This window comes from Tenrec ecaudatus, chromosome 15, assembly GCF_050624435.1.
Source record: "Tenrec ecaudatus isolate mTenEca1 chromosome 15, mTenEca1.hap1, whole genome shotgun sequence".
Classification (NCBI taxonomy): Eukaryota; Metazoa; Chordata; class Mammalia; order Afrosoricida; family Tenrecidae; genus Tenrec; species Tenrec ecaudatus.
In genome coordinates this window covers 67,319,381-67,345,767 of record NC_134544.1, presented here as the reverse complement: position 1 = coordinate 67,345,767, position 26,387 = coordinate 67,319,381, and the positions used below count along the sequence as shown (strand labels likewise).

The 26,387-nt window shown below is 41.4% G+C and overlaps 1 long non-coding RNA gene across 1 annotated transcript in view; it reads left to right on the top strand.

Moving 5' to 3' along the window:
- Window positions 1-25,096, top strand: part of LOC142427432 (uncharacterized) — a 66,544-nt gene extending 41,448 nt beyond the window's left edge. The window contains exons 3-6 of the long non-coding RNA XR_012780056.1: window positions 10,903-11,048; window positions 16,096-16,207; window positions 19,914-20,040; window positions 24,007-25,096. This is a non-coding gene — a long non-coding RNA (uncharacterized LOC142427432). The remainder of the gene's footprint in view (window positions 1-10,902; window positions 11,049-16,095; window positions 16,208-19,913; window positions 20,041-24,006) is intronic.
- The last annotated feature ends 1,291 nt before the right edge of the window (window positions 25,097-26,387 follow it).

The following is a 26,387-nucleotide window of genomic DNA, read 5'->3' as shown; positions in this document are numbered from 1 at the left end:
GCTGCTGACTGCAAGGGCAGCTGTGCACACTCACCAGAAATGTGCAGAGAAGATGAGTCTGCCTGCTCCACTAAAGATGTGCAGGCGTGGGAGTCCTACAGGGAGTTCTGCTCTGTGATAGCTCTGCTGTGAGTTGGACCAGATGTGGTGGCAGGGAGTTATGTGCAGACAATGCCAACCCTTGTTCTTGACCCCTTATTAGCTATTTGAGGCTAAATGCAATTTGATTCACATTTTTTGTGTACTCTTGTGAAGTGCAAAAAATAGAATATTTTTTGTTGACAGTTTTGGGAACTGATATATTAGTGGAGGAGAGTTTTTTGGAACATGCTATTTTTTTTAATCATTTACGTTGGGCTCAGACAACTCTTATCACTATCCATACATCCATCCACTGTGTCCGATGTCTCCCTTCACCCACTTTTCTGTTGTTCATCCCCCATTTGTCTTTAGTGATCTTATAGGGAAAGTGAGCACACAATGGTATGAAATTTTGGAACATGCTACTTTTTTATTGATTTCAATCTTTTTGCATTTCTTCATTGAAATCCCAACGACACACCTTTCTGACTTCCTTTATCCTTATAAAAATGTATTTGTTCAACCTGGGCTTTGACTATCCTTAAAACATAGCAAGTACATTTCTTCCTAATACCCTGTGGTCTGGTATTTTCTCCTCTAGGAACAAACTCTTTTGGACTACCCATTAGTTAATCCCATCACATCCTTCAAATCACTGTTTTCAATGAATGCAATTGATTAGACTACTAAGGGCAGATAAGGAAAACCACTTGTAAACAAAAGGGCCCCATAGGCAGGTACACAGAATGATTTCACAATGAAATCAGCTGAGAGAGTACCTGTTTTCACCGCCCCTCTGTATTGAGGACAGATGTTTGCTCTGGGTCCTAACTAGAGTAATTAATTAGAGGCATTTAAAAGGATGCTTTTCTTGTTGTTAGTTACCATCTAGTTTTCTCCAATTTATTACAACACTGTGCACCCATGGTGATGTAGTGTGCTATGCGTTGGGTTGGTACCCACATGTTCAGCCATTCAAAACCGCTCACTGGTCCACAGTAGAAGATGAGGCTTTCTACTCCCTTAAAGAGTTGCAGTTTCAGAAACGCGCAGGCCCTGTTCTACTCTGCTCTGTGGGGATGCTTTGAGTCAGAATTGACTCAATGACAGTAATTTTTTTAAAAAATGTACACCAGAAAGAAAAACATGCCCTGTGACCTCCGTACTCTGACTTCAACATGGTCAGCTTTTATCTCTGAGACTGGAATGGTGACTTTGAGCTCTTCACATATTGGTCATAAACCTGAACGTCCTCATTTGCATTTCTTTTAACTATTGCCTCTTTTGTTTTACTTTCTTGCTGGTGCTTCTTCATGCTCCACTTATTTTCCAGTGTGGGAAGTTCCATGAATGCTTATTGCTAACGAGCTTTTCATTTAGTGGCTGACCATGGAGCTTCCCTCTCCGGCCCCTGAAGACCTGGGTGCTCTTTGACTCCTTAGCCTGTATGTTTGAGAAACGGAAATCGAACTGAGCATTTGCAAATTCATCACAGAACCTTCCCATGTTGTTAGAATTTCCTTATCATGCCAGGGTTCTCTGGCTAGTGTTTCCTAAAGTGATCATTTTATTTCTCCCTACACTAGCTCACGAAATGTAAATATGTATGTGTTAATGCTTAGACTCCACCTCTGTTGCATTTCTCATAAGAGTTATTATCATTTGGCCTTGTGCTTTTGTTCTTGTTATTTACTGTGGAGTGTTTTCAACTCATAGCCACCTCATGTGTGCAGGGTTGAACTGTTGGTTTTGGAATGGTGTGCCCTCTCAGAACACATTGGTCTGGTTTTGTTCTGATTTGCTCAATGGTTTTTTATTTGCTCAATCAATCTAATAATTTCTTATATGCAAGAGCCAGTTGTACGGCCCTGAGGTAAGCAGTATTGTCTGAGGGTCCTGGCTTTTCCAGGACAATGCGTTCCAGTTATCTGAATTGAATAGATTGTTTTCTTCGTCTCCTCTTTGTACTACACAGAAGATCCAGATCATCTCTGTAACTGATGACTGACAGAATAAAAAGCTCTGGGCATATGAACAGAAATGTAATTGCCAGGCATTTAGTTGTACACACATGGACCTGCATGCTGACCTGGTTCAACAAGTTTTCATTTGAGCAATACTGAAATTGTGAGTAATGTTGGTGACTTCAGCTCTATCCCATTGGGAGCAACATCTGCTTAAAAGTGAGTGACAAGAGGACTAAATGAGCCAATGTGGCCAAATCTTTTTGGAAATTGCCTCAGAATCGTGGTTGCTGAATAAATGCAGTGTTTTATCATGAACATGTTGTGTGAAAGAGGCCCTAGTGGTTCACTGGTTTAATCGATGCCGCTGGCCAGACCCTTTGTGGCTCCAGCATTCCAGGCCCATCAAGGGAGGCCAAGGAGGCTGCGTGGGCCCGTGAAGATTTACAGACTTGGAAACACTAGCGAGCAGTTCCACTCCCTGTTTTATGGTCAAAATGAGTTAAAATGTACTTGACCGCAGTCCATTTGGTTTTGGTTCATCATGAAGGAATGGGAAGGCTTTAAAACCCGGCACCCGATGCACTGCTGTGGATGAGATTTTGAAAGGCTTATTGGATCGACACTAGGTTACACTGTTGTAGCAGAATTGTGGAGTGACCGTGACAGCTCATGCGACTTTATGCCATAGCTAGTTGGCCATGCTGTGAAATCTTAGCATAAAGTGCAACCTTTTCTATGTTGTTGTTAGGTGGCTTCGTGTCCATTCCAGCCCCTAAAGCCCTCTATGTAACAGCGCGACACACTGCCCTGTCCTGCACCATCCTCACATGTTCCCACGTTGGAGCCATTGCGACAGCCCCTGTGTCGATCCATGTTGGCGAAGGCCTTTCTCTTCTTTGCCTCTCTCTCCCTCACCAAGCACCATGTCCTTCTCCAGGGACTGGTCTCTCCTGAAAAGATGCGGGAACAAAAGTATGACAAGTCATGGAGGCCAGTCCCACAGCTGAGAGAATGCTAGTGGTCATCATGTTCAGCTAGTCGTCCTTCCATGATCTGCAAATGTGAAAAAATCTTTAAAAATCTAAAATGTGAAAAACATCTCAAAGCCTGGTATGTAAGTCCTAGTATCCTAACAGTTTAACATTGAAATGCACTGAAGTTCAGTCAACTTATAAGAAAATTGGAACCTAAGTACATTTTCCCAATCAGCAAAAAGGACATGCTATTATGAAACTGAATATATTGTGCTCTTTTGTCAGTATATCCTATGAGCTTAGTGTGTATTGATGTGCGTATCCAGTATTTTTTGAGGGGAGCAGTCCATAATAATTACATGACAGTAGCTTTGTCTCAGTGGGAAAATTTTCAAGATATCTGCATATATTCTTTTTTTTAATCATTATATTACAACTCATCACAATCCATACATCAATTGTGTAAAGCACATTTGCACATTCATTTCCATTATCAATCTCAAAGCATTTGCACTTCACTTAAGCCCCTGGCATCAGCTCCTCATTTTTGCCCCTCCCTCCCCACTACCCCCTCCCTTATGAACCCTTGATAACTTATAAATTATTATTTTGTCATATCTTATACTGTCCAAAATGTCCCTTCACCCACTTTTCTGTTGTCAATCCCCCAGGGAGGAGGTTATATGTAGATCCTTGTAATCAGTTCGCTCTTTCCACCCCACCCTCCCTCCATCCTCCTGGTATCGCCACTCTCACCACTGGACCTGAATGGATCATCCACCTTGGATTCCTTGTTTCCATGTTCCTATCTGTACCAGTGTACAGAGGGTATCTATATTCTATTGTTACCTTTCACTCTTGCCCGGTTTCCCTTTTCAATAGCTTGTCCTATCTCATTGAAAATACAAAATACACAAGCGTGCAACTGCAGAGTGACTGGAAAGTAGGCGAGTAACATAGACACTCTATAGAAAATTTCATAATTCCCCAAATAATCATCTCTATCACCAGGTAACACGTCAGCTCTTGATCACGTAGAATTCTCCAAGAGGATACCATGACTCCAGGGCTTTGGGTCCCTACTTTGTTAGTTCATACCAGCAGCTCTCCAATGGCTAAGGAGGGGCGACAGGGAGAAGCACAAATTCTGCAGTGTTTCCTAGTTGTCATCTTCCTTTCACCCTGTGCTTCCTGTTCTGATAAATATTCTAATTTCAATCCTCCCTCCAATGGAAGAGAGGATATGAATTTGGAATCGAGGCTTTTATTTTTGATCATTCATCTGATTTATGTGTTCTGACTGTTCTCTATTCTGAAACAGCTAGATAGAAATAAGGCTGCAGTTGGTCACAGACAAACTGTACAGAGATAAACTCATTATGCTAGAAGCATGCAGTCCTTGGGATAACATGTAATTAGTGAGGGAGTGTGTCTAGTGCAGTGGTTCTCAACCTTCCTAATGCTGCAACCCTTTAATACAGTTCCTCATGTGTGCTCACCCCCCAACCAAAAAATTATTTTCATTACTGTAATTTTGCTACTGTTATGAACGGGAGAACCCTTTGAGAGGGTTGTTCAACCCCCAAAGGAGTTGCAACCCACAGGTTCAGAACAGCTGATCTAGTGGGTGAAGTGGGTTAGCTAAACCCTGATGGAAATCCTTAGAGCAAGACCCCTGTGTCTAATGCCCATGTGAAGTCTCTGTTTCCCCAGGACTGTCTTCTTCATCCTTTCACATAGTGGAATGCATGGTACCTTGCCAAGCCAGAATATACGGGATGTTTTAGGACACTGTGGCTGTTGAGGAGGTGGCTCTGAATTTCTCCGAGGAAGAATGGGCATTGCTGGACCTTTCTGAGAGGAAACTATAGAGACATGGGATGATGGAAACTTTTAGAAACCTGGCCTCAGTAGGTATGAATATTTTCATTAAAAACGGAAAGATGTGTGCGTGCGTGTGTATATGTATATTTGTGTATGTTTCATACTCAGTGATGCTATTGCAGTATGTGAGCTGAGTAATGGGAATACTTTGTTATATAAACAAGTGTAGTACTTTCCTCTCAGGAGCATGATGTCATGTTTCCCCATGAATATAAGGCTCTTAGTGTTATACTGATTTCTTATATCAAGTGTGACTATGAGTCTACTAAGTTTCCTTACGTGTTATAAATGTGAGTGTTGACCTTTGGTGCAGAGAGGCTATGTGTGCATTGTGCCTTGTAAGAGCTCTGTGTTTTTTCAAGGTTAACATGATAGCTTTATCTATTTATTATCTATTTATCCATTGTGTGTCAAGCACAGTTGTACATGTGTTACCTCATCATCCTCAAAACATTTGCTTTCTACTTGAGCCCTTGGTATCAGCTCCTCAATTTCCCCCCTCCCTGCTCACTGCCTCTCCATCATGAACCCTTGATAATTTATAAATTATTATTTTTTCATCCTTACACTGTCCGATGTCTCCCTTCACCCACTTTTCTGTTGTCCATCCCCCAGGGAGGGGGTTTTATGTAGATCCTTGTAATGGGTCCCCCCTTTCTGCCCCACCTTCCTTTCACCCTCATGATAGCACCACTCTCACCACTGGTCCTGAAGGCATCTTCTGTCCCAGATTCCCTATGTTTCAGGTTCCTATCTGTACCAGTGTGCATCCTCTGGTCTAGCTGGATTTGTAAGAGAATTAGGTTCATGATAGTGGAGGGGAGGAGGAGCATTTAGGAAGTAGAGGAAAGTTGTATTTTCATTGTTTCTACACTGTACCCTGACTGGCTCGTCTCTTCCCTATGATCCTTCTGTAAGGGGCTGTCCAGTTGCTGACAGACGGGCTTTGGATCCCCAATCTTCACTCCCCTTCATTCACAATATGCCCGATACTGATCCCATCGACACCTTGTAATCAATCCATAGGTTGTGTGCTTTTTCCATGTGGGCTTTCTTGCTTCTAAGCTAGATGGCCACTTGTTTACCTTCAACCCTTTAAGATCCCATATGCTATATCTTTTGGTAGCTGGGCTCCATCAGTTTTCTTCACATTTTCTTTGCACACAGTTGTCTTCAGCTATCATCTTAGGAAGGTGAGCATCGTGGAATGCCAGGTAATAGAACAAAGTGTTCTTGCATTGAGGGAGCACTTGCATGGAGGCCCAATGTCCATCTGATACCGTAATACTAAACCTATTAATATATGCACCTAGATCTATTTCCCCACCCTAATATAAATATATTTACATATGCACATGCTTGTATTTAGACTTCTGTAAATGCTCTTTGTCTCCTAGTTCTTTCCTCTATTTCCTTTTACTTTCCTCTTGTCCCACTATCATGCTCTGTCTGTAGTTCAGTAATTTCAGGGTTTCAGTAATTCTTCTCAGTTACATTGCCTTGATCAATCCCTACCAGGCATCTTACACCCTCCTTGCCACTTATTTTGTGTCAGGGGAAAGGCCAGACCCTAACACATCACAGCGGGTCGGTTGGTGCAATTGTACAGTGATAATAAATAAAGATTATAGTAAAGTCATAGGGAGCATGAGAGATAGAAGAGAGATTGAAATAATGGAGTCAGACACATTTCATAGTTGCATGTTCACCTCAGCCTCACTTGGGGGTCCACATGGGGAGAGAAATATTTATTGCTAACCAAGGCTTTTATATCATCTGGGGATGTGCAGGCCCCCTAATTACAGGTGAAGAAATCCATCACAGGAAAGTGTTGTGCTATAGGTAATATAGTAATGGGAGTGGGCTGCTGTAGGGGTTCATATGCTGTTGGAAGAGGAGGGAGTAAGGGTGTGCATGTGACAAGATGGGCGGACCCGAGATTCAGCATGGCAGCCTAACTTTGGATGTCACTGAGCAGGTTTGACCTGTTCTCTGGTTCACTGTAGAAATCATTATCAGTAAGGTGTACTGTAAACCCACCTTGCAGGGTCTAAATTGAAGCCTTTAGGGGGAAGTATCCCATTGTCCTTAACAGCAGGGATGGGCCCTATATGTGGTGGGACTAGACAGTCCTCTGACAGCTGATTGCCTTCAGGGAGGTAACTTGACAATTATTTACCATTAATTGTGAGCAGTGTCCTAAGTCTAACATATATTTGGGGGAGATGACTTGGAAAAATCTTTCTGTTTCCCACTATTTTGGATCACTTATTGATTGTTCCCTTTTCCCTGGGTTGGTTAACACCACTTTCTTTCCCCCACCTCCCCTTCTCCCATGTCATGCTCCCTGCCCCAACCATGGGTCCTGTTGCTTTCTCCTCCAGATTGTTTATCTGGCCTATATTATCTAGTTAGAAGTGCAGTTATAATATGCACACACACACACACACACACACATACACACACACAAGCACACATACACACAAAAGAGCAAAACAAAATGACAAAAGAAAACAAAACAACAGCAACAAGAAAAAAAGGGAAAAAAGAGAAAAGCCTGTAAAAAGTTAGAGGTCTCTATGTTGACCTTTAGGAGTGCTTTTCTGTGGAGTCTGATGGGGGCCACGCCCTGGCCCCCGAGTCTAATTTTGGTACTCTTGGGACTTCCTTGCTCTACTTCCCTTGCTGTTCTGTTGCACAACACCCTTAGTGTTTTGCCTGGGTGTGGTGGGGTCAGATCGGATGCAATTCCCAAACTGTCTCCAGTGTTGTCCCCTATAGGGCTATAGGTCAGTGAGGGATGTCATGACTCATAGTCGGTGCAGCCATAGTGCTTCTTTTTGCATGGGCTGCTCAGAGCAGGCATATTGTCCTCAAAGCTTGGTGGGCCAGGATGTGTGCTCCACTCTCTCTTCCTCCCCCTTCATTTTCTCCCGTGTGCTCTGATCAGACATGTCCCTTTCCCTGAGCTGTAGCTTCAGTGTTGTCCTCTGAAGTAAATTCTTCTGGGGGAAGGGGCAGCTGTCCTCTTAGTTGGGATTGGGGCTGGCCCCTCTGATATTTTTGTTATAAATAGATTTTCTTCCACCAAAATTCCACAGACCTAGAGGAGCATAGGACTGGCTCAGTGTCAGGGAATTGTTGATTATCTTTTCACACTTTCCTTGTGATGTGTTTTTCTCCAAGAGCAGCATGTCAGGTACACCTTTTCGCCCTCATATGACACTAATGTGATGGGGATCTGCCTTAGGCTGGGTTCTCTAGAAAAATAAAACTATAGACACTGACATATGCATAAGAGAGAGCTTTTCATCAAGAGAACATCCCAGCCCAGTCCAACTGAAGCCCATGGGTCCAATGCTACCTAGAGCATCCATGGCTCAGTGTGTTCAAGTCCCCAAACTTCAGTTTTTGGGTGAGCATCAATCCTATCTGTTGCCCAGCTTGGTATATGTGTGTGTATCACATACATATATGTGTGTGTATCACATACATATATGTGTGTCTATATAGTCACTCTAATATTATATGTGCACACGAATGCCTTGGTTTAGTTTATTAATTCATCAGTATATGAGGACCTTCAACACTACAGAAAACTACAGGACTCTAAATTCATGCTTTCATCACAGAATGGGTGGAAACAAATTCCCTGTTTCAGGGTTTTAATCTGAATACATTTGTACTTCCTTTTCTGTAAGATAAATGCTATAATTTTGATCATGCTGTATTTCTTTTTTTATTAAATCACTTTATTGGGTCTTGTAGAACTCTTATCATAATCCACACCTCCATCCATTGTGTCAAGCACATTAGTACATTTGTTGGCATACTCATTCTCAAAGCATTTTCTTTCTACTTGAGCCCTTGCTGTCAGCTTCTCATTTTTATTCCCCCCTCCTCATGAACCCTTGATAATTTGTAAAGTATTATTTGTTCATCTCTTACACTGCCCTATGTCTTCCTTCACCCACTTTTCTGTTGTCTATCCCCCTGGGGAGGGAGTTATACGTAGATCATTGTGATAGGTTCCCTCTTTCTCCCCCCACCTTCCCCTTCCACTTCTGATTAACAATTAATAGTTAGGGAGTTAAGTACCAAGAGTTATTTCAGCGTGTTTAAATGTAGCCTACAATGTTTTAGCATTTATTAGCTATTCATGGCATATCGTGAATATTTTATGGATGTGATAATTAAATTATGATTAAAGGAATTTTTATGTCTTTTTGGAAGCCTCTTCCTTAAAAAAAAGTGAACCTGGTAGCTCTAGTTAGAACATACAGTCAATTTTTAATATCACTGGTAAAAGTGGACATTTATGGTTGTCCTTTTTCTGACGTGGGGTGATGTTTTTTCAAGTATGACTTTTTCTTTTTAGGAATGTATATTAGCATATTAACATTTTGAACTATATTTGTTTTATGTTAGATTTGTAGAGTTATTTTTCCTTAGCATGAAAAGTCTTTGACTTTGGTTAGTAAGTTTTGTGTCTATTTAGATTATTAATTCTTTTTTACATTAATTGGTATATATTACAGTGCTCATTTTCTTATATTAAATCAACTCTAGGATAGATTCTACTTAATTATCATGTGTAATTATTTTCATGTGTTTTCTGACTCTATTCCCAATGTTTTCAAGAACTTTTTCATGTAGATCCATTATCAATATTGCTCTACAGTTTTCTTGAAGTATCATTATCTGACCTTGTTTACAGGTTATTACTGGTCTCATAGAAAATATTAATAAGGTTACTCTGACAATTATTGTTATGTTTCACCCAATAACGTGAACTTAGACAAAAAGAATAAAGTGTCTATTCATATTGCGTGAATACTCTCCTGTCTAGCTGCCAGAATCTTCAACTTTAATCTGTCTTACAGTTAGCCTTGAAGTTTCTCATGGAATTGAATTGTGATTCAGTTGATTGTAAACTTTCTGAACATCCTGAAACCCACTCGACTCTCATAGATCACTTGCTCTGGCTGGATCCTCTAGAGTGATAAATGATTTACACCCCTCTTGACGGGACAAATCGTCACTCACACCTGAGACTATGGATGGGACATCCTTGAACCCAAGCCAATAAGCCCACTACTACAGTGTGTGTTGTTTGCCATCAGTCAGCATTACCTAGAAAGCTTGGAATCCAGAATTTAGGTCAAGATGACAAAATGGTTTGATCAGTCATCTCTTTTCTGGATACATCTTGCATTTTTAAGCATCTTCCCTCACCTTGGCTCTTACCATGACCCCTTGCCATTCCATGACTGTAAGCTGCAGTCTTTCCCAAAGGCTTTAAAATCGGACATCTGTAAACACAAGAGCTTAAGAGAGTAGCAAATAAGGATTCCCCTGGCTTGTTTTCTTGTTTAGAATATCTCTATCTTGGCCAAGGTACCTCTAGGATGTGCTATGGGTGTCGCTCTGTCTCTTGTTGTCCACCTGTACAAAAACTTTCTCTAGTTACTACACTATTGTGCATAAATGGGCTACCCAACCATAGGGATTTCTTCACACAATAGATATTGTAAAGAATACCCAGGATGCAAGGGGATTGGAGTAGGTTTTACTTAATGAGAAGCTCAGCCTGAGTTGGAGTGGCAGATATGAGCGTGATTCAGCTTGATCACTTTCACCAGATATGTCAAGGGTTTTGGTCTGAGGTTCCGTTATGGGCTTTTAAAGAACATTCTTCATAAAATATTCCGTTCTTCAGTTAGATTGCTGGTGAAAAGAAGATATTTACCTTCAATGGAGCTTGAGAAATTTGAGGCCTTAAGTACTTCCACTTTGTGGATCCAAAGTTGATCATGATATTTGGGAAATTAGTAAAATTGCTCTGCAAAGATAGAGTGGACCCTTGTTTGATGCAAACCCTCAGCTTTGAGCAGGATTTTGATCCCAGGTGGTGGGGGTGGTCACTATTTAGCGCAAGAAGTACAGGCCAAGAAAGTGATATGCCTTTTTCAACATTGCCTCCTCTTCTGTTTCAGAACAAAGATTTGCCACAGAGAAATACAGTCCAGTCTAGGGAGCTAGAAATCTGGTACTAGTGTCTTGCACATTGAAGCATGACAAGGAAGGACTTCAACTTCTGACTGGGTCGTGAACCAAATCCATTCACCTGACTCCAAGCAGGGTGAGCATCCCTGGGGTTCCTGGGGTCAGCACTGGGCAGAGGAGTTTGAGGGGAAGCAGGAGGGATCTGAGCTTTCTGGGGTCTGAACCCAGGAAACACCAGTGTACAAGAACCCAGGCTGCCCCATTGGTCGGGGTCCGAGCAATTTGCGCATCTCCCGGAATGATAGAATTTGCTGATAATGTAACCATGTATAATTGTATTAGAACTTAAATTGTGAGCACTCCAATTTGCAAAAGGCGGGTGGCATAGTGGTTACAGATTGGACTGCTAACTGCAAGGTCAGCAGTTCAGAATTACAAGTCACCCCTGAGGAGAAAAACAAGGTTTCCAATCTTGGTAAGAGTTATAGTCTCCGAAATCCACAAGGGGCCATTCCACCTCCCTTTAAAGGGTCACTGTAACCAGAATCCACTCTGTGGCACTGAGTTGGGTTTAAGGTTTGCATTGCTGATGACAGTGACAACTCTGTCCATTTGCTGCCTCCCCAGTTTGATTAAGCCTCCATTGAATTCCTTTTGATAATTAGCCAAGAATGTAGATCATCTTACCCTTGCGGAAAATGCCTTACAAAATAGATTGCCTGCACTCCTCTCCATCCATCCCCCTCCAAGGGCCTGCCTAGATGTATCCTTGATGGAGCTCACCTAAGCGAGGACAGCACAGGGGCCATTGTTATGAGTCTGGCCTTGATTGCCTCAGTTTGAAGGCCCTGGACCAATCTTTTAAGTCTTTCTATCTAATAATGTGCATGTCCCAATTATGGTCCCATTCCTGCTGCTGCAGTCCCACCTGTATCTGATGTATTGCTTTGCCACCAATCATGATCTGTGACATGGCCTTTTGTTCTGTGTCCTATTTATCTAGGGTCCCGACTCTGAATCCTCAGTTGCATTTGAACTGCTAATGGCCTCCCTTATCCATATGATGTGTGTGCGTATCTTTTGTTGTCTCTTAAAGTTCAATAAATGCTCTCCTCAAATTATGTTTGACAAAGAAGTCACTTTTCCACCCTAACACACAATTTAGCATCATCAGTGCCTCAAGGTACAGTTCTCTGGGACAGCATCTTGACAGCCGTACCTGCAGGTGAGGTCAGGCCCTACAACCCCCTGGCTTCTGTCCTAAATGTACAAAAATTACAAAGTTCTCTTAGTTCTGCGGATAAATTCTCTCTCTGCACCTTAGCCTTGTACCAGACACACTTAGCTCTATGTGGGTTGGCAAATCTAGTTCCCCAGATAAGAACTCAAATGTACCCCTATTTCACCTCTAACCTCCTGCCCAAAGGCACTTAGCTCTCTTGTTCTGTGGTCTGGGAATGCCACTGCTCTGTCTCAGGCTCTTGGTTCTGCTGCCACCATGTCTCTGTTGCTGCTTCTTCCCTTCATGTCCACTCTTGTGTCACAGCTGCCTGTCTGCTGGATTGAAGAATTTCTGTGAAAGAATCTGGGATCTAAAGGCCCCTACTCCTGGTTCTTTTTTTTTTTTAAAGTCATTTTATTAGGGACTCATACAACTCCTAATACAATCCATACATATATCAATTGTGTAAAGCACATTTTTACATTCGTTGCCCTCATCATTCTCAAAACATTTGCTCTCCACCCAAGCCCCTGGCTTCAGGTCCTCAATTTTTCTTCTCCCTCCTCACTCCCTCCTCCCTCATGAACCCTTGATAATTTATAAATTGTTATTTTGTCATATATTTCTGTGTCCCATTTTTCTGTTGTATGTCCCCCAGGGAGGAGGTCACATGTAGATTCTTGAAATAGGTTCCACTTTTCCAACCCAACCTCACTGTGCCCTTCAAATATCACCACTCACACCACCAGTCCTGAGGGGATTATCTGCCATGGCTTCCCTGCATTTTCAGTTCCCATCTGCACCAGTGTACATCCCCTGGTCTAGTCAGACCTGCAAGTCAGGATTCAGACCATGACAGTTGGAGGGGGGAAGGAAGCACCCAGAAACTTGATCAAAGTTGTATTTTTCATCGTTGCTACATCACACCCTGACTGTTTCATCGCCTCCCCAAGACCCTTCTGTAAGGGAATGTCCAGTGGCCTACAAATGGGCTTTGGGTCTCCACTCCACACTCCCCCGCTGATTCACTATGGTAAGATTTTTTGTTCTGATGATGCCTGATACCTGATCCCTTGATACCTTGTGATTGCACAGGCTGGTATGCTTCTTCCATGTGGGCTTTGTTGCTTCTGAGCTAGATGGCCGCTTTTTTACCTTCAAGCCATTAAGATCCCAGATGCTATATCTTTTGATAGCTGAGCACCATCAACTTTCTTCACCACATTTGCTTATGCACAAATCTGTCTTCAGTGATCATATTATCGAGATGAGCGTGCAATGTAATGACTCTTCTCCATCTATCTTGATTGATAATTTGGCTTGGTAGCGTATTCTTGGGTTTGCATTGTTTTCCTTCAATTTTTTGAAAATGTTACTCCACTCTCTCTTCTTCATAGTTTCTGCTGATAGGTCTGATCATATTCTTATTTGGGAACCTTTATATATGATTGCTTGTTTTCCCCTAGCTGCTCTCATGATTTTCTCCTTTTCCTCAAAGTTGGATAATTTAACTATTATGTGCCTTGATGACTTCTTCTTGGGATCCAGTCTTGCTGGGATTCTTTCAGCTTCCTGAATGGTTGCCTTGTTTTAATTCACTAAGCTGGGGAAGCTTTCCTCCAAGAATTCTCTCACTACTGTTGCAGATGACTTCTTTGTTGTGTCTTCCTCCAGTAAGCCAATAATTCTAATGATGTACCGCTTCATAGCATCAGACTTAGTTCTTAAGTTTTCTTCAGCTTCTCTGATGATCTTATTAGATTTTTGTTCTCGTTTGTTGAAGTCTGCTTGGCTGTCCTCCAAGTCACTGATGCGGGCCTCTGATTCTTCCAGTTGCTTGTCGAGGTCCATGAGTGTGCTACTGGTTTTTGTTATCTCCTCCCTAAGCTCCTGTATTTCTCTTTGATTTATGGTTTTTACCTTTTCTATCATTTCATCATTTTTCTGTATTGTTTCCCTCATATCCCCTGACTCCAAGTAACATTCTGAAAATTTCTTTCTGTGGCAGCTCAATGTCTGCTTCCTCTATGCATGCATTATGTTCAGGACATCTTCTGGCTTTGCCTTTTGTTCCTCTCCTTTTTTTGTTGAGGTTTTTGGGGCTGATGGCTGCTTGTGTTGCATTGTTTTAGATGAGCCAGGTGCCATTTTCCAGGGAGTCGAAGAACACTGGCTCTCTCTGGGAGACTTTGAACTGCCTATAGCTTATTTCACTATGGAATTAACCTACCACTTTGTCCTCCTGTGGCTTCCCTCTCGGGGGAGTGACCCAGAAGGGTTGCCTGCTTTGGTGTTGCAGAGGTTGGGCAGAGGCTCCTGCAGTAACTTTTGTTGAGGAGTGTTGGCCGAGCTGCCTTATGCCCCACAGGCACAAAGGCTGGAAGGAGTTCCCCAGTCAGAAGTTGAGCAGAGTATCCCCTGTTGGGGGCCAGCAGGGATTTTTCCAGCCTGCTAACTACACAGGGTGGAGCTCACCTAGCTGCGTGTGGCTCAGGTGTAAATGCCCTAAGCTAAGGGAGTGGTCTGGAGGTTAGCAGTAGAGTGTGAGAGACCAAGAAAGAGGAAAAGAGGAGAAAAAAAAGTTAAAAAGCAAGCCAAATGTGCCCATGAGGGGCGGGGGAGGGGGAATATAGTGAAGAGATGGATAGAAAGCAACAATGTAGCTGAGCCCTTATCCAGGCCAGAGGAGCTGCAAGGGTTTAATCCTTGTTCGGAGGTGGTAGCAGCAAGCTGTGGCTGTGTTGAGAAAAGGCTGCTGCACAGCCCTCCAAGACTGATAGGGTGACAGAGAGGAGATGCAAAGGTCTAGTGCCTGCCCCAAGGCAGGTGGTGGCAAACTGTGGCTGTGTTGAGACCAAGCAGCCCTACAGGCTCCAAATGGTCCTGGCTCTGGCAGAGACAGTGGCGGGGCAAAGGTCAAGCCCCAGCCGGCCTCCACTGAAGTAAACCAAAAGCCCCCAGCCCCTCAAAACCCCATGGGTCTGTGCCTACTTGTCTTTATGATGCTCCTCCTGCATTCCAGCAGTGTTCAGTTATCTCTAAGTAACTCTCCTAGCTTGAATTCTGTGGAGTTCCTCTGGTGTTTGTTACTCCTTCGCCATCTTGCTGGAAGTCCCCCTGGTTCTTCTTTTTTGTTGGTAGTGAGATCCCAATTTCTGTCTCTGAAATAACTCAATTAGTTGTAACATGAATTCCAAAGTAACTAATCTGTAGGTTAGGTTTCAGACAGTTTATTTACATAACCACAAGGCACAACGGTACCAATGTATTGTTGGCCAAGCTGCCCGATTGTCTTATATGACAGCCCCAGTGGGTTTCCAAGACTGTAACTTTATAACGGAGTAAAAAGCCATGTCACTCATGCTTTCGAGGAGAAATTGGTGGTTTCCAATTGCTGACCTTGCAATTAGCAGCCTGACAGTAACCACTATGAGGGACAACTTTTCCTCGTTCACATTGGCAGGCGACAAACCCAGGTAAATAATTTGGAGGAAGTTAAGGGGGCATAGCTAGACTGTGTACTTGTATAGACCACCTGTCTGACTCAGTGATTCTCAACCTTCCTAATGCTGCGACCCTTTAATGCAGTTCCTCATGTTGTGGTGAAGCTCCAACCATAAAACTACTTTTGTTGCTACTTCATGACAGTAAGTTTACTACTGTTATGAATCAGGCAACCCCTGTGAAAGGGTCCTTCAACCCCTAAAAGGGTCTCAACCCATAGGTGGAGAACCACTGATCTAACTGCATTAGGTACTACAAATAATGGTATATTAAAAACATTATCTATATTGGGATTCAAAAGTGCACTCATTATTGGGGGATATATACTTCTTCATTTACATTTATATGTAATTTATATATGTATAGATATAAATTTCAATCTAATAAATGTCATATAAATGTTTATTATGGAGCCTTGTTTTTGACATGTGTTAAGTGTTGGACTTCTATCCTCAAGGTCAGAGGTACACACCCATTAGCATCCTGTCATGGCTTTAGAATCTTGGAAGCTCTGTACAGCAGTTCTCCTGTGTCCTATCTGCAGCTTATATGTCTAACTCTACTTGATGGTGAGTTTAAAAGTGTTTCTAAAGTTATTTTACAATTTATAGTTCTCCTATAAAATAATCTTTAGTTTATAATAGCTCTTTATATATCCCATGTAAAATGTTTCCAGATGCTTTAATTAACATAATCATCTTAAAGGTTCATTGATTTGTCATTCTCTTTGAGAGTCACACAGTAAGGAATTGGTAGTTTGTATGCTGTGGGGTAGGGATCCAACTCTTTGTTTATTTTTTTATATTTATATTTGATTGCCCAATCTCTATTTGTTATAAAATAATCTTTTATTCACATGTGTGAACATTATGAGTTTTAGATTTTATTGCTCATGGTATAAGCATGTTTCCCATTACTCAATAAGGGCACCGTTAACAGTATTGGGGACTTTGGGTGTTTAGAAGAAGGAAAGAACAGTAACAGCACCTGGACCTATTGGTTATGTGTTACACTGTATTCTCCCATCAGCCTGCCGATGGTGCATCACCAGCAGCTTAGAGGAAGGAGGAAGAGTGCCTTGTATTATTACTTTTGGGATTTCCTCACGAGAGATTGAAATTTGTGAGCATCATTAGAGCTGATCCAGATAAGACAGAGCATCCCAGTTGCCTGTAGTGTCCTAAGGACCAAAGAAAATGGCCAAGGCTCAGGTGCTTCTGATGTGTTTTATCCTTTTCTGTATTTTCTACTGGAATTGTAGGAGCCTGTATAATACTGATTCAGTTCATTGGAAAAGCAGAAATTTGAAATAGTAGAACTTAGAGCTAAACTTTTACTCTGATTTCAACATTTGGCTGGAGAAGATTAGGAATATATTGATCATAGGATTAACAATAAACTATTGACATTGAATATAATATAGCACTGAGGATTCTTTGGATAACATTATCTTCCAGCTCATAATTTATTATTCTATGGCCAGCATATCTTTCAAATTATATGCTATACATGGTTTTTAAGGAGAAATAAAATCACTTCTTTAGGAGAGTTCAGTAGTCCATGGGATTTTTGTTTGAGTAACTTTCTTTAATGCTTATTTCTGAAGGTGATATGTTAAATACTCTCCCACACAGCAGCATTCTCATCAATGCATCTAAAATGGGTCTTGTTGCATTAGTGGTTTAAAAATGAGACAGCATCTCACCTCCTCTAACTAGAGATGCAGGAGAGAGAATTAACTGTCAACATCAGCTCTGATTCATATGAGGCAGAGCTTAGACAGACCTGTACCCTCCAATGGTTTTCCAGTCTGACACCAGTATCTTTGCCACACTCCTCTCCTACTCAGCTGATTCTTTTTTTTTTTTTTTTTGCAGTGGCCATGGACTAATTACAGTCCAGAGTCACAGGTACAAGTTTTACTCAGTAACAGAGTATAATTTGGTACCAGAATTAGTAGGCTACACATTGACTTTCATATTAAAGAACCATGTAGGCACATTTGCTCTTCTTCAGGGAAGGCCTGTTTTCCCTGTCCCCTATCAGACATTTTTCCTTCTAAAGATAGGCTCATTTCTTAGTTCCATCTTTATATGGTCCTCTCAACTACTTTTGGATATCCTCTTCTTGATCTTGCCTGCCTGTCCCACTTTCTTGGCTGAAAAGCCCTTTCTGGACCTGACACCATTGGCTCTGTCACTCTGTCCCTTCTGCCCTGGTCATTGTCTCCATTGGTGCAGCTCTTGACCCATGAATAGTACAGTTCATTTTGCAGGAGCAGCAGTAGACCCATCCCTATGTGGTAGAGGTTCAAGATGGTCCATGATTTGCTCAGCAACATCTCACAAAACTCAAAAGTCATCAAGTAAATAAATCACTCTTCAAGATGTGGAAGCTGGTGAGTTCCAGATCTATATAAAGGTCAGGAATCAGTCTGTAGGTTTTTCCTCATTGATTTGTTTATAAACGCTGATGAACCAGATCATCAGGTCAGACCACAGTCCACTGCCTCACAAAGAGAAGTTGTTGAATCTCGTCAGCTAATAGGTTGCAGGGGCTGAGGAACCCAAATTGGAAGGTCAGACAGCAAGCTAATGGCTCATAGAGTGGAGGAAGCTCTCAAGTCAGGTCACACAGGCAGCTCATAGTTGCCATTCAAGGAAATGCCACATTAATTTTTTGGAAGCTGCAAATCCCTAATCCATGGGTTCATTCTGAACTGTGTGGCTGCAGGGGCTAATAAACCCAAATCAACAGCTCAGATGACAGGATAATGCCTCACTGTCTCCTCTCAAACCATGCCTGCAGGCAGTTCTCTCTCTCCCTCTTAATATGTTGGCTTCTTGGGCCAACCCAGCATCTTCCCTGCCTAGGCAAGATTAGGAAGGCTCCAGAGATCCACCCAGCAGAATTAGGCTGGGGGCGCCTTGGAGAGCATGTGGTGAAAGATGGCAAGTTCAAGAGGACCTTGCAATTAAAGTTAAGATAATTCACTCCAAAGGTGGCTGAGGAGAATTTGTCCTAAGGTTGTCAAGAGGAGCTTGTCCTAAGGTGGCCTTTAAGAGCTTAGAAAGTTGTTCTGCACTCAGTAAGGGAGATAATGTCTATGAACATTCTGATCTTGGTTCTGACTTATAGCTTCTTGTTCCTGATCCCGAGTTGTACCTTGTTCATTAATAGACCACTTTGATCTATTGAGTGTTGTGTGACCACAGCAACAGATTATCAAACCCAGAAGTGAGACAGAGTGGTGTGGAAGGATTGACTTGTTTTAGAGTTGACAAAAAGTGTTGGAGAGTTGAGGTATGTTTGACCTCCCCCATCTGCACTGTTCCCAGTACTTATTGCCACTGAAGGTACCGAGCCTCTAATAATGGTGATGCTGGTAGAAATCCTAATGCCATTTAATAACAAATAGGTCTTTATCTACCTTGTGTGATTATAAAGCTGAGCTATTTCTAGAACATTCAGATAATGTCACTGGAACTCAAAATTCTAATGTTAAGAGTGGGTGCATTATTTTCAGGCACTGGGGTCCCCAACACTCCAAAAGTGATCCTCAGGAGTGACATTGCAATTGTGAAAATATTAAAAGACAGAGAGCAGACAGCTGGACACAGGGGCTCTCTTCCCATGTCAGGCCTGAGAGAGTGAATATATTTTCCAGTGGGTATATATAATGGAGCTTACAGGTCTTTCCATAAGGCGTTCGTGTCATGCAGTTAGCATGTACATAGTTAATGGGTCATATCATAAGCGGGTAAAATTCTAAACAAGCAAGATGCTGAGTTACCATCTTGACCTAGTGTTAGTTGACTTCAAACTGGCCCTGTGCCCTCCCCAGGTGTTTGCTACATTTATGTTGGGCTGGCTCTAGAACCTGATTGCTCAGATATACAGATAACCTTCAGGCATAGTGAAGTAGCCAGGTACAGAAATGATTCCTCTACTATGGGAGCTCCTTTAAGCCTGCTCCTTAATGTGGAGCTAGCTATTGTGGGGGCACTGTATTTGACCTGGAGAATGTATTTGAAAACATTTATTTCTCAGAACACTGGAGATCTTTCTAAAATTAGGGCTAGTTTTCTCGGCTGATGGTCGTGAATGTAGAAATAAGGTAAAATATTTTTGTACCAAGTCCTCAGTTAATGACGCATTATGGAATGAACTACCACAATAGTTTTTATTATTGTTTTCCTTTTTTTACTGTAAGATATATTTTTTTTAAATCTTCAAATGGAAAATACTTCATTAAGTAGACCCCTCTTACTACAGGAACCACTGACATTCAACGATGTGGCTGTAAAGTTCACCCGGAAGGAATTGTAGCTCCTGAACTCTGCTCAGAAAACCCTATATCAGGATGTGATGTTGGAGAACTATCACAACCTGGTTTCCATTGGTGAGGAGAATTCTCAAGTCATTGACCTCGTCACTGGCTTTTCCTGTCTTATATGTTAAAAACTTTGCGGTGTTTGTGGTATTCTCAAAGAGGTAGATTCTCATTGCATTTTCTCATCCTAGGTTAGTGGGTTAGGTCTTCTACCCTTGAAAGAATGCTATTTACTTTGTTCCTTTGAACATTATTTTTCTAGAAATACAAAACTGCAGTCTTTACACACTTTACGTTAATTTTGGTGTGTCCAAGATTCTGTAATTTCCCTTAAACAGGTTATCTAATTGTCACCCCAGAAGCTTTCTCTCAATTGGAACAAGAGAACTGTGTTTGGTATTAGAAGCAAACTATAGTGGAATTTTCTCAGATGCATGGTCAAAACACCTTAAGGGGAATTGGCTGGGGTAGTTGATTGAACAGGGAGAAGGCCTCATATCTATGAAAGGTGTCAGAAAATGCATAAAAGTGTGTGCTACTTTGTATGTGAGAGTTCACTTGTCCAAGATGTTGAGGGAAGTACACCTGTAGCTCTTATGAGATTAGATTTCCATTTTCTTGTTTTACACTAAGTGTGTTTGCTTCCATAATTTTCTTTAACATTCTGAAATTTTCCCTTCTTTTATGTTTCCACTTTACTATGAAAATCTGTCTTGCACACTTCTCTCCAAACAGAGAACTCTGAATTAGTAACTGTCCTCTGAATACAGCACATTCCTCCCCTACTGAGTAAGAATGGATATCCATTTGCAGTATGCAGCACCATCTTGCATCTTGAGCTCCCACCATAAACGGGTCTCCTTTGTGCTTCCTTAGCTTCCCCCCTTGGAGTTTCTCTAAAGATTTGGTGTCCATATTCTCATTTGGTGTCCTGTTCCTTTAAAGTTTTCTTCATGCAGGTGATGTCAGTTCTTTCTGTTTTCTTAGAGAGATGGTCAATTTGCCTTCTCTGTTGGAATTCTTTAACAGACATATTTCCCCATATTTTACTCCTTTTGGTGAAATATATTTATGACTTCTGTTGTTTCCGGGTATCTAAAATCATCTTCCTAGCAAGAAAATTATCAGCTTAAAGTATACTTTAGCACTGTACCTTACATTTTTTTCTACCTGTAAGATTTTTTTAAGTTGTCTGTTCCTCCAATAATTTTTGTAAGTGGAAAGGGCATGTTTTTTTTAAATTAAGCAATGTCTGCTATATATTTCTTACTATGTAGTGTCCCTTCCTTAGGCCCACCCCTTCTTAACAGGTCCAATACACGAAAGATGACTGTTGCTGCTTCTAAAGAACATTTTTGCAGTATATTCCAATAGGTTTTATTGCTGTTATTCAAACAATGCATAGTACATTCAATATTGCTCTCTTTTCTTTTCTGTCTCTTGAGTAGCCTTTTGGTTTCCATGTGTAAGTTGCCTTTCATTTCATCCCACATCTCATCTGGTCTCTGTCATTAGTCTTCAGTCAGACTTTTATTCCTCATGTTTATTCTTTACATAGTCTCTAAGCTGTGCTCTAGCTACTTTGGCTAGCTTCTACTTGGATTTGAGCAATTTATGATCTGTTCCACAGTTAACCCCTGGGCGTGTTTTGACTTATAAGCTTCTCCACCATTTCTTTCTGTAGATGTGGTTGATTTGATTTTCATTTGTTCCATTCCGGAAAATCCATATGTGTAGTTTCCATTTCTGGTGTTTAATAAGGAATTTGCTATGAATTCATCATTAGTCTCAAAATGTTATTAGTGAACCTGTGTGTCATTTCTGTTACTAAGGTCACATTTTCCAACTACTGCTACTTTCCCCAAATTTTACACTTATCAGTGTGTATGATTGTTTGGTTGATCAATGTCAGGCTGAAAAATTCATGTGAAAATTTCAATATATATTTTTAAATATTTTATTGGGAGCTCTTATAGATATCATAACTTCCCATAGTTCAATTACATGGAGCAGTCCTGTACAATAGCTACCACAGTTTGAAAACTTTTTCTTCTTTAATTCCTTGATATCAGCTCTCCTTTATCCCTTCTCCCCTCAATTTCATTATTGTGGTGGTAAACAGAACCTGGATGAAAGTGTGAGCAGCAGCCTTATATCTGTACTCCTGACCACAGGGCTTGGAAGACCAGTTCTAGTGCTGGAAGAAAACCCCCACAAGTCCCAAAGCTAGAACTGCTAATGAGCAATCTCCAGACAGAGATTTCCCCCCAACTGCCCTCCAGGAAGATGTTAGTATACAGCTGCTACAGGTGCCTGACTTCTTGCTTCTCAGCTGAAAGATGCCTAGCTTTGAAAGCAATCAGGTTCCCTTTGTTGCTGTCACTTAAGGAATCAATTATCTCTTTCTCTCTTAAATGCCCACTGGATGGGTCCTAAAGGACTGGTGTGTAATTGAAGGGCAGAAATAAAAAGGCTTTGCATTCTTTCACCAATTTATATAATCTCAGGGCATGCAGCTCCCCCGCCTCCCACACAAACACAGGCAGACACCTAGCTACCTAACAAGGTAGGCAGGATCTTTAGCCTCGGGATCCCTGAAATAATTGGATGAGCAACTTAAGACCGGTGCTGAGGGTAGGTGGAGTGGAGTAATTGTCTCCTGAGCGGGGAGAACAATAACAACAACATGTCTGCTCTTGTCGTTAAAGCTGCTGGCAGATAGTAATTAGCCATGCGCTTGTATGAGGTATCATTAAGGTGGCACTACAATGAAAGGATAGTGTGGCGATGATATTTAACTAAGAGTATGTGACTGGGACTCTTCTCCAACTTTGTGAATGCTTCTATGTTTGCTTTAATTGGTGCACAAAACTGAATAACACTTGTACTAACTGGTCTTGCTTGCAGGCATATGAATATTAGCCTACCACTGACAAAATTATACATCAGGGAAGATATTGCAGTGTGCTTTTGGATAATGAATATGATGCCAATCTTCTTGAATTTGTCGATCTCAGCCTTATAAACCACTTGATTATCTAATTAAAAATAGCCAGTACCAGTCTATTAAAGTTGAATAATGCATACACTATCAATTTTTACCATTCCATTTTGTTTTGACAACTTGCAATTTTTCATGACAATATTGCATGTATGCCATTTTCCATTTACTAGAGGATATTAGCAGCTATTTTTTCTCATTTTCAGTCATGCCATGTCAAGCACTGAAGGTCCCCAAAGCTTTTCCTCCATCTACATCATTATGGTTGACTGTACTTTGAGGATTTAGTACTTGTTCAGTGTTATTTCATTGCCATTAAACCTGAGGGGTTCATGTTCCAGAAGTCGATCACCAGATCTTCCTCCCAGTCCCTATTTCTGGAGAATCCACTAAGACCTGTGCACCATGGGTGGTCCTGCTTGTATTTGAAACACTGGGTGGCAGTGCTTCTGGCATCACAGCAACCTGCACGCCACCACAGGACAGCACTGTAAGAGGAGTGCTGTGAGCTAAAATACAGGCTCCACAAACATAAGGAATGTGTTTCTGTACCATAATCCCTTTCATATATACCTGTAAAAATGGTTTTCTCCCAAGTAGAATATTCGCCATGTTTCGCATTCCCAACTTTATCTAGCACTTAGTTATCTTTCAGTAAAGATTGATTAAATGAATACATTTAACCTCTACCAAATGGAATTAGCAAGTCATATCACTCCTGTGGTCTATTGGTCTCATGTCTTCCTTCTGTTATGTTTGTTGTATGTATTCATGTACCTCTTTAAGCAAATATCAAACCTGTGTCCATTTATCACTTTCATATCCAACCTGATTTCTATAGTAACTATTTTTACCATTTGAATTGTTTACATGATTGTATTTCGTCCAATGGGCAATAAACATTAAGCATAGTGTTTTATTTATAGTCATAAAAGAGGGTTGTCACTAAAGATCTACTTTATATCAATGTGTATTTTATGGGGTCCATTGAAAACCAAGATATTTAAAAGAGTCAATGTTGTGTTCTTTTATAGAAATCCAGAAAGATGATGATCATTTGCTTGAGCACTTGCAATGTGAAAGATGCATTGACAGAATGGAATGGTGCTACAAATGTAATACATATTCTCAGCATAAAAATAATTTTCCTCCAAAGGAAACTTATGAGATGTTTGGATTACATGAAAAAAATGTAAAATCAGATTTAATCATTCTGGAATTAAATCAGAACAGAAGCAACAAAATACAGAAGATGAGAAAACTTTTCTCCACAGTGAACAAGAGCAATTTAATACTGAAATGAAATTCCCTGAGTGTGAACCACCCAGGTTCATGAAGTCACAGTGCATTCAGCATCAGGAGTCTGATGAAATTGAGAAACTACACACAGGCGATAAATGTGGAACAACCTTCATTGAAGACTCTGTGTTCTATGAACACCAGATTATTGGTATACTAGATAAGACCTACGAATGCAGTCAGTGTGGGCAAATATTCAAGAAAATGTTCAAACTCAATGAACATTATCAAAAAAGTCATGAAGGACAAAAGCTAGGAAAATGCTTGCAATGTGGGAAAAATTTTCACAGTGTATCATACCTCAAGGGACATCAGGAACCTCATGTGGCAGGAATGTCCTATGTATGCAGTGAATGTGGGAAAGGCTTCACTAGGAAGAGTGATCTCACTGCTCATCAGCAAACTCATACTGGAGAGAAACCCCACATATGTGGTGAATATGGAAAAGCCTTTATCAGGAAGACTCTTCTCACTGTTCATCAGCGAACTCATACTGGAGAGAAACCCCATGTATGTGGTGAATATGGCAAAGGCTTTAGCCAGAAGAGTAAATTTACTGTTTATCAGCGAACTCATACTGGTGAGAAATCCTATGTATGTGGTCAATGTGGAAAAACCTTTCTCACGAAGAATGTTCTCACCATTCATCAGTGAACCCATACTGGAGAGAAACCCCATGTATGTGGTGAATGTGGAAAAGCCTTTATTCGGAAGCATGCTCTCACTGTTCATCAGCGAACTCATACTGGAGAGAAACCCCATGTGTGTAGTCAATGTGGAAAAGCTTTTATCAGAAAGAGTAAAGTTACTGTTCATCAGCGAACTCATACTGGAGAAAACCCCCATGTATGTGGTGAATGTGGAAAAGGCTTTATCCAGAAGACTGCTCTCACTATTAATCAGCAAACTCATAGTGGAGAGAAACCACATAAATGTAGTGAATGTGGCAAAAGCTTCATTCGTAAAGGAAATCTCAAAACTCATATAAAAATTCACAGGAGTAAAACCCTATATATGTGGCAAAGGCTTTATCCAGAAGATTTCTCTCACTGTTCATCAGCTAATTCACACTCGGGAGAAACCCCATGTATGTCATGAATGTGGAAAAGCCTTTATCTGGATGGCTTCTCTTACTGTTCATCAGTGAACTCATACTGGAGAGAAACCCCATATATGTGATGAATGTGGAAAAGCTTTCAGCCAGACACAATGCCTTACAGCACATCAGAGATTTGACAAAAGGAAAAAAGCCCTTTGCATGAATTAAATGTGGAACATCTTATATGTGGACATCAGATCTCGTTAATCATGAGAAATTTTCAACAAGAAAAACTTTCATTGGAGTTAGTGTAACAAAGCTTTCAAAACAAAGGAAGAGGTGCTGGAGTTTGGCCTGGGCCAAGTGTGTGAACGGACAGTTGTGACTTACCATATGGGTACCCGTGTTCTGTGTTGCTGTCCCTCTACTGACATGGCCCACCATCTTGGCGACAGATGACCTTCCAGACTTCCACAGAGTGCATGTTCTTCCTCAGATGCATGAAGGTTCCCTAGACTATACACGGTAGTCCCTGGAGAAGTGCTGACAAGGTGGGGAAACCACAGCTTCTGAGAGGAAAGCCTCACTGCCTTCATTCCCTTGTCTCTGCTGAAACTGAGTTTGTGTCTGGGCTCACACTGAGTTCCCATCACTGTGTAACTTGCACAGTAATACATGGCCGTGACGTCAGGATTCACAGAGCTCAGTTTTAAATTAACCTGGTTCTGGGATGTATCCCTGGTGATGCTGACTCAGTACTGGAGAGCTAGATTATAGTTTGCGCCCCCCATTCTCCCATATTATCCCAATCCACTCCAGATCCTTTCCTGGAGCCCGGTGGACCCAGGTCACATGATAGCTGGTTAAAGACAATCTAGAGACCGCACAAGTGAGAGATAGGGTCTGTGAGGGCCTCACTAGTCCAGGGCCTGACTCTTGTACCTGCACCTGGGCCTATACAGCTGGGGATAGAGAGAAACCCAGTGAGTCATGTGCCCCGATTCTTCACTCCCAGACTTCATGTCTGACTCCCTGAACCACTCACCACCCTGAGTTGCCAGAAAGAGGAAAACCCAC